This window comes from Salarias fasciatus, chromosome 19, assembly GCF_902148845.1.
Source record: "Salarias fasciatus chromosome 19, fSalaFa1.1, whole genome shotgun sequence".
NCBI lineage: Eukaryota > Metazoa > Chordata > Actinopteri > Blenniiformes > Blenniidae > Salarias > Salarias fasciatus.
The window spans coordinates 13,304,032-13,313,317 of NC_043763.1; positions in this window are offsets into that span (position 1 = coordinate 13,304,032).

Here is a 9,286-nt window from a genome sequence, read left to right on the forward strand (position 1 = left end):
CGGGGGGGGGAAATCATCTGACTTTATTGTAATATCAGAGATTGTACATGAAAAGTCTCCATCGGAAGAAACAGTGGAGACACAAGTGAATAGAGATTCATGACTTTTGGAAAGAAAGAAAAAAAAAATGACATTAAGGCGGAGGGACAGTGAATCCAGCAGAGGACGATGGGAAGGTCTGGCAGCGTACAAGCTCAGCGGGGGATCTGTTTATTCCCTGCTCACACATACTGCCCACAGCTCCGGCTCAACGGGCCTGACTGGAAAAAGAACAGACAAGAGAAGAAAGGGAAGTCAAAAGAGCAGGGTGGAAATGTAAAAACCCCGACTCCGCGTTTGGCTCCTGCACGCACATCCTCGCTTTCTGTGGGACTCATTCAAAAGCGAGAGATCACAATGAACGGCCTGGGATTTTCTAAATCAAGTTTCCTTTGACATGGGGGGTGGGGGGGGGGATAAGCCTGTGGAAACAAAACAACCACAGACAGTACCAGCTCCTCTCGTATGAGCACAGAATTTACTCATTTGGAAAGCCCTCGCTTCAAAGCCTCTAACTGCTGTGAAAAAAAAAAGCAAAGAATGCAGTAAAATTAAGTCCAAGCACAGGTTCAGGAATATTAATCCCCTCTCACAATGGCGTGAGAGTTTACAGTACTCTAAATAAACAATCCGAATGGGGAATTGTATATTTGACGCCAAGCAAATGTGTCAGTATCCACCAGAGAGAGACAGCTTAGAAAGCACGGCTTCTGGAGCTGAAGTGAGGTGGAGGAGGAGGAGGAGGAGGAGGATGGGTGGGTATAAGGAGGATCACGCACAGTTGGGCACCCCCACGCGGACGTCACTGAATGGATTACTGTTGTAAACATGAGAAGCAGCGGAATGGAAAGAGAATTGTTCCTAAACCGAAGAGGGTAGCCGGGTTGCGCGGCGCGCCAGGCGGACGGTCTGTCTTCGCTGTGTGTGAAACCTGCCACGGAAAAAGGAAGGAGCTCCGAGCTGCACTAAGGAGATTAACGTTTGTTTATCAAACCATGCTCGCACACTCTTAGCATTTGGCCCCTTTGGCGAATCACGAAAAGTGAGGAAAAAAGCTGCAGCCGGCCAGCAGTGCAGTCTGCTATCGGCTCAAGCAGGAGCCGGCCGGCTGCAGCTAACTGGCTCGATAGATAAATAACAAACATTCACAAGAAAAACTTCACAGATTTCACAGTTGCCAGGTTGTAAAAAAAAAAATCTATATTTTATTGTTGTACGTTAATTTTTTTTTTCTGTCTAGCTATTATATTTTATCAGGAAAAACTGTGCAGGAAGACTCTAATGTCTTTAATTATGATTTAGTAATATGCATAACGTCAGATTGAATCTGCCCATTAGGTTTTCTCTTTCTTTCTTTCACATTAAAAATAAATCCAGAGCTTGTTAGACAAATGGCAGCAAAACAACACTACAACAGGCAAACAGAATATGAACAAAAACCATTCCTACCCCTCGTGGTGCACCGATTCTTATTCATGATGTTGCACAGTCAGTTACACTCGAATTTTAATGTGCGGTCCCAATTAAATGCAGTTTGCTGAATTGTCGCACCCATTATAATCAAAATTCATCCGCTGGTGAAGAAAAAAGAAAAAGCTCCAGGTCAGCCCGCTCGGTTGAATTTAACCATTAACTGTTCCTAGTGCCACTAATGAATAGCAAAGTGAAATTATACCAAATGTAATGACTCATTTTCCTAATTATGAAGATTCAGGAAAATATTTCAATAACAGGAGATCTTTCAGCACATCGATGCCTCATATATTTCCATGCTTTGCTGTATAAAGTTGTCACCCGGTATCTTTCATTTTCTTTTTGCCATATATTTCCTCTTACAGGTGCTTCTTTGTTTTAGGCTACAAATTGATCACACAGACCTAAACTCCCAGGTAAAGTGGGTCTCCACCCATGCACTGAAGCATTTGGAGAATGCATACGCCGGTTTTGTAAAGTTGTGCTCGGAAGAGGCCATGTTAAATGGAACAAGTCGTATTTTGTAGTGGCGCTCCTCTAATGAGAAGCTGGTAGATAAAGTTGCTCGTCGGTTCGTGCTGCATGTGTGTACGAGTGTGTAGTTTTGGGTTGTTAATTTTTTTTTTTCCAACTTTCGTGCTTCAAGTCTGCACTATTACCTTTTTTGACAGACAGACATGCTGGTGATTATCGTACTACTTTGCCCCGATTTTGACTGTAAAAAATACTTGACAATACCTATTATTATTAATACTACTATTCAACGGTCCTCTTTTCTGGACAAATGTTTTCTATCTGTGGTGATGTGTTACATTAATATCCTTATTGAATAAAAAAAAAAAATAATCAAGACTTCTTTTATTCAAGGTTTCCTCTTGTGGTATTTGAAAGTTCGATATCAGATGTGAACCGCACAGTTGAAAACGGAGAGGTCAATGTTACAGCAGCTCTAATGAAAAGGATGTTCTCCATTGATTGGTGAAGCTCCATGCTCATTCATACACTCGCAGGCTGCCGCGCAACACTGACACAGACGCAGCCAGACGGACGCATCGCCGGCGCGCTCACAGTGCAACGTTTGCTCCTTTTCTAGTGTGGCTAGTGTCAGGTTTCCATAATGAATTCTGTGAGAATGTTGGTCAATCCCAGATGACCCGCAGGGATGGAGTGAGCATCAGCTGATGTGTGTGTGTGTGTTTGTGTAGAGACTTGTGGAGACAATGTTTTGTCGATGTGACTGTGCTGAAGCTGTGTTTTCGGTTAAAAACAAAAAATAACGGCTGCTTATTTGATTCATATTTGAATTATTGCATGATTCATAGGAGCTAAGAGGGAGGATTTCAGTATGCATTTATGGATTGGGGTCTTTCTGCCTTTTTCTGTGTGTGTAAGATCAGTGCATGGTGATGTATTGTGCCTGCACCGGGTCACTATTGAGTATTTTATTTTTTTCTGTTAGAACGCATGTCAGGGTGTTTGTTGCCGCATGTCTGCATATTTGTGTGTCCAGCGCTGTGGAGCATTGAGCTGTGTGATGAGGCCGTAGAGGTAGTGGGGGGGGGGGGGGGGGCAGATGGTGTACTGAAGCCTGAGGACAGTCAGCCTGTCCGTGAGTCACACTCAGCAAGCCAGCAGCTTTTTCTCTCTGTCTTCTCCCCTCTCTCTCTCTCTCTCTCTCGCTCTCTCTCCTTGGTGGCCCAGAAAACACAACACAACAAGTGTGTATCTGTGTGTTTGTGTGATGGCAGGAGGCAACAGAAAGCGCGGACTGAGCTGTCTCTGTGCATGCGTCTATTCTTGTGACCATGTGCCTGTGTATATGCTGATATCGGTGTGTGTGCGTGTGAGACAGCGTCTGTCCAGGGGAAGATGCTGACTTCCTTTTCTGGTCTGATTTACTGCTGCAGAATCCCACAAAAGCCTTTTGTCCACAGCTCGGCTTTTATCTCACGCACTTTGTCACTATCGTTCCACCTACAGCCGTCTCTTGTGAACCTTTACATATTGAGTAAGTGGATTTTGAGCCTTTGAAGCTCATAGTCTGAAATTCACTGGCTCTCACTTTGTCGATGGAGAGAAAAGCTTCCCTAAGTGTCTTGAATAAGGCTATACTTTCAAAAATCAATACAGTGGATCATTTTCTAAAAATAAGGCATTGATTCCCTTTTAACACGAGAAGCACATTGCTTTCTGGTTTCCATCTGCATTGGGTGATCATATTCATAATGAGACGAGCCTTAAATAGTTCATATTTCATCAAGTTTCAGAGCGGGAAGAAACAGCTTAATAATGCTTCTGAAGGGCCTTGACAGTGATAAAAAGGAAGCCAGAATGATGCATATTCCCATGGTGTAGTGGCTGTTAAAATGTTCAGCCTGGCTTCCACAGTAAACTCCGTTTAGTCTCACAAGGACCTGTTAAAACCACAGCAGAAATCCGAGCATTGCTGAGCTCTTTTTTTTTTTCTTTTTTTATCCCAGACGATAGCCAACCTGAATGTGCCAGTCAGCCGTCCACCACCTTCTCCCACCACAGCTGGAGGCTAAGTCTGACATTTCAAGGAGGTTGGTTCCACTGAGTCAGTGGCTTTACTTCCAAAGCCCGCTCCTTCGTAGGGGTCCTGAACAAGAAAGTACTTTTAGAAATCCATTTTTCCTCAGTTTTTCATTAGGCGAGAGCAAACAGACAGAACCCCCCCCCCCCCTAAAAAGTAGTGAAACAAACTCTGCTGCCTTGGAATATGGCTGCAATATGGCTGCAATATGGCGGCGGTAGTCTCTCTACAGATATATGGGTACGCCAGGTCTGCTGCTACGCAGCCCACGGGCTTTGTAAAGGTGATGAATGTCTTACCAGACGACCAGCTACACCGTTACAGCCCAGCTGAGAGCCTGGCGTTTTTATAGGTTTGCCTTCATCTCAAAAGACAACTGCTGCTTTATTGTAGCTGGATATTTAATCACATATATTCTTCAGATATTCTCTATAAAAACCCTTTTTAAACAGTTAATTGACAGCTTGTGAGGAGTAGCGGCTTGTGCGCTTGCAGTTTGAGGCTTTTCAGTGTGAACCTTCATTTTCTCACCATATATGCCACATGTGTACTCCAGTTTCCCCCAGCAGTCCAAGAACTTGCCTGAATGTGTGTGTGTGTGTGTTTGTGTGTGTGTGTGTGTGTGTGTGTGTGTGTGTGTGTGTGTGTGTGTGTGTGTGTGTGTGTGTGTGTGTGTGTGTGTGTGTGTGTGTGTGTGCACGCGTGTTTTCCCTGTCTATGGTGTTCCCTGCCATTACTTATAGAAAGCTGAGATCGACTCCAACCCAACACAACCATGAACTGCAAAAAAAAAAAAAAACTATTGAAGATGGATGGATTGATATATATAAATATATAGCAGAAAAAAAGTGAATCTAAAAATTCCACAACAGTTGACTTTGCAAACATGCCAGCCTTTCATGTGACAACTTAAAAAAAAAAAAAAAAAAATCTCCCAAGCATAGAATATATGCAAGTCTTTCGTTATGCCACTCTTGACTTCTCCAATTATACTGGATGCGTCTGCCCGGCTGTCTCCCCTTGCTTCTCTCTGAGACTGGAAGCGATAACAATGCAGATAGAAACAATGTGGTCCTGCTGTCCTTGCTCCCGATTGCATGGGCACACACGCTCATAAACACTCCTTTTGCTTTGTTTTCAATGTAAATTCCAACGCTCGCTGGAGCCTTCTCACTTAGAAGTCCTCATAATCGCTCACCTAGATTCATGTCTGAGTTTGCGCTTGTGCTTTTTGTCTGAGCGTACACACAGAAAAGAGGTGAACAGTGCAGTGCATTTGAGCGTGAGCGGTGTGATGTGGTTGTGGCCTAACATGCATGAGTAAGACTGTATAGTACATGACTTCAATACCCTGCAGGCTTAGGAATGGGGAGTAACACACTGACACAGTTATCAGACCAGAGTAATTGGGTCTGGGACTGTGTGTGCATGTGTGTGTGTGTCGGGGAACCTTATATGTCTTTATGTTTGTGTTTGACCCCCCCTCATATGCATCTTCTTCAGATGTAACACACATTATGTTCTCTCCATCTTTCCTCACCACCTTCTTACCTTTGTACCTTCTCAGATGTAGAAGTAAGAAATCCAACAAGATTGTAGCCCACTATGTATGGATCCATCTGCTTGTGCGGACTTGAATTCTTTCACACGTCCATAATGACTACATACTGTACATCCCACCTCATCTCCTCCACTGTCTCACCTCCACGCCCATATGTCTCCTCAAAAACATGAACGTCTCTCATGCCAGCAAGGATCTGTCAGATGTGTCAGATTCTCATGGAGGCTCCTGGCAGACGACGGTACACTCTTACCGCTATCTGACCCACTTTCATTCCTCACATCCCCGCAGTTAAGACGCTGTGTGATATAATGCCCGATAAACACGAACGCACAAACATATAGAGAACCCGGCGACATTGCACGTTGCAAGACAGCTACCCTGCAACACCAAATGTGCAAATAACCTCCACTCACAGACAATGTGACTCACAAAAACTGTTTCCCCCAAATCTGTGAATAATCCTGTATGAAATTTTAAAAAGGCTGTTTCATCGTTAATCCAGTCTAAATCAGTCAGTCTGGGAGCATCAATTTAATGAGTAAATTAGAGCGCTGCGGCACTACACTCATCACTCCCCGCGCCTGTGATCCATCCTATTTCATATCAGCCACAAGCAGGGGAGCAGAAACAAAGACTGCATTTCAATGTCTCTCGCTTGGCTTCAACATGTTTGGCTGATTCTTGCTATTTTACAACCTGGCATTCTTCATTCATTCTTACCTGCATTGAGCAGTGTTCAATAGTCAGAGGTGAAACACAATATTTCCTGAATAATACATTCGTCAAAGAAATTGATGAGCTACGGAGTTGAGGGACGCACAAGAAGAAATACAGGAAAGAAAGCACAGAATGAAAAATAGGTCAAGAATCTTCAGCAGGGTTTAGTTTTACTGATTGATTGATTTATTGATTAAGATACCAATACTATAATTAAGATGTAGCATAGACAGAAGAAGAAATGAAAGAAGGTTAAGAGTCTAAAGTTAGAAAGAATCATAAGAAAAAGTAAAAGGAGAAACTGTCAACATGCAGTCAATGAAAATAGCTAATTTTGCCTTTGACCATGACATGGTAGCATGTAGTTATGGCAGCATTGAAAGAAAGTTAAGTTGCATTAACTTTAACACATTAAAATTGCTGCTTGTGTCAAATTTTGAGAATTATGTTTTAGTTATGACAAAACATGACACTTCTACTTCACGGTGCTCATATTGTGACATATTAGAAACTGATATAGTATCTAATCACAGTAACCATACAATCAGCGACAATATGCACATTTTTTAACTTAATACCCAAACAATACTGGGGGAACCTACAAACTAGACAAAACAACATTCTCCATGGCAAAAGCAGAAGAGATTAAACAAAAAGCCAAAAAAAACATATTATGATGGCATGAACGATGGAACAAATGAAGCAAAAAAACTGTGAATTGGCCAACTGACTGTGGTAGAATGATGTTATTTATAAGTTTCAAATTACTTTTCAGGCAAGAAAAGAGCTATCACTCCCACGGACTCCCAGTTGAGCCCGGGAATGGATCACATGCTCCACTGCGATACTTGCTGACCTGCATAACAGCAACCGATTAACACATTGTCACATCTGATGCCAGCTTGATCTGGCACCAAGGGGAAGGACGGTAGGGGGTGGGGAGGGTCGCGGCGATTGTGAGCGTCGGAGTCAGAAAGACAAACAGATAATGAGACAAGGAGATGAGGCAGATCGGAATACAGCTGCAGCATCTCCAGAGGGATGTGAAAGTGTGGGTATGCGTGGGCGCGTGCAGCGACTGGCCAGTCCAAGTAGGAGTCTGACTAATGATGTTGCCTCGAAAAAAAAGAGGCTAACAGAAAGATTCACACGTTTACATCGCATGACCCTTGTTATTCTCTGTGGCTTTGTGGCAGCGGCAGACTGATGTGCATTTGCGTGCGTATTCAAAGAAACGGCAAGATGATGAGCGCGGAGTTAAAAACAGATGAAAATACTCCCCTGTCTGAAGGTATTTTGGAGATAAGCACAAAGGAAAGGTAAAAATGAGAGGAAGAAAAGACCAAAAATGACAAAAATGAAACATAAGGAGAAGGTAATTTAGACAGGCAGCAGTAAACAGAGTTGAAGAGACACTGTCTTTTGATGTACTTCAGTAAAACAGCTCATTACAAAGCGGAGCAACCAAAATTCTCCCACTCACGCCCACACACACACTGGCACAACAGAATAAGAAAACACAAAAACAATGTACACTAGCCCACTGAGGCACGATTGGCATTTTAAAAGCATCCAATCAGAGACAAAGATTGGGGCTGCGATAGATTATGTATAAAGAAAAAGGAGAAAGTGAGACTTTTTGGCATTTTCTGGCCCAGTGCACCGCCGGTATTCCAGGATGGAGGCAATTCTTTATACTCCTTCCCTCCCCAGGCCTCATTCTGTCTTTCAGCTCTCCCTCAATACTTCAGTCTCTACCCTTCACTCACGCTCTCTTATCCATTCACTTTCCCGGCGCTGCTTTCCTGCTGTGGATTGCCACCCGCCTCCTCCAAATTCCACTCAGTTATTTTCATTTTGGATAAGTTTTATTCCAGCAATGTTTATTCATGACCAAGGTTCTGAGAGTGAGATAAGAAGCCAAGTGCTTAGCAGGCCTCGAGGGCAACGAGGGCTCCGAGTCACTGTGCATGCACAAACACAGTGCGCATGCACGAGAAGAAAAGCACTTCAAGAACTTACACATTTATGCACTATACACGCACAACTTCTTTTGGTTTCCTGTCACGTAGGAAATGAGATGTTTTGTCCGTGAAACTCTCTCATCGTGATCAAATCGAAACCGAGTCGGCTGCATCGCTTTGTTGTTTCTAAAGAGATCTTTTTTTCTTTTTTTTTACAGATGCCGGCACCAAAACATGCCTGACCCTCATCTGTCAGCAGTGTTTACCATGATGTCATAAAACACACACACACACACACATGCACAAACACACACACAACACAGGGGAGGCTGCCTTTCTATTCCAAACCTCCTCTCCTGCACACTTGTTTGTATGTTGCTGTCTTTGGAGCTTCTGTGTGCATACGTGCAAAATGGCTGGAGGGAATGAAAAATGGGAGACGTGATATGCATGAATGGAGCAGGAGGCAGAAACTGAGGCTCATATTCTCCTTCGCAGCCTCCCCAAATCTGCTCAACCACTTTCCAATTTCTGCACCTTGATCTAAGTCCCCAGACAGCACCAATCCTCTCCCTTTTCTAGCTTCTGTTCTGCACGTTTTCCTCCTTTTGAAATCTTCTGATATGAAGTCAAAACTGAGTCTGATCTTCTGTCAGTCATGACGGTTTCCAGCAGTCTGATCACACTGGAGGAACTGTTCATTATCCTGGCGGATAATAACTTAACATTTTGAGCAAATCATCTACCTTTATATTAGATGTGAGCCAAATGCATGATATCCTGTGAACAGATGGTAAACACAAAGAGACAGACAACCATTCACAGTCACAGTCTCGCTGGCAGTAAATTAAGAACCGTTAACCTCCACCACATGTTTTTGGACTGTGGGATGGAATAAAAGTGCCGATGGAAAACGGACACATACAAAGCAAGAACATGCATGCATGCATCTATGTAACTCCACCCATTAAGGCC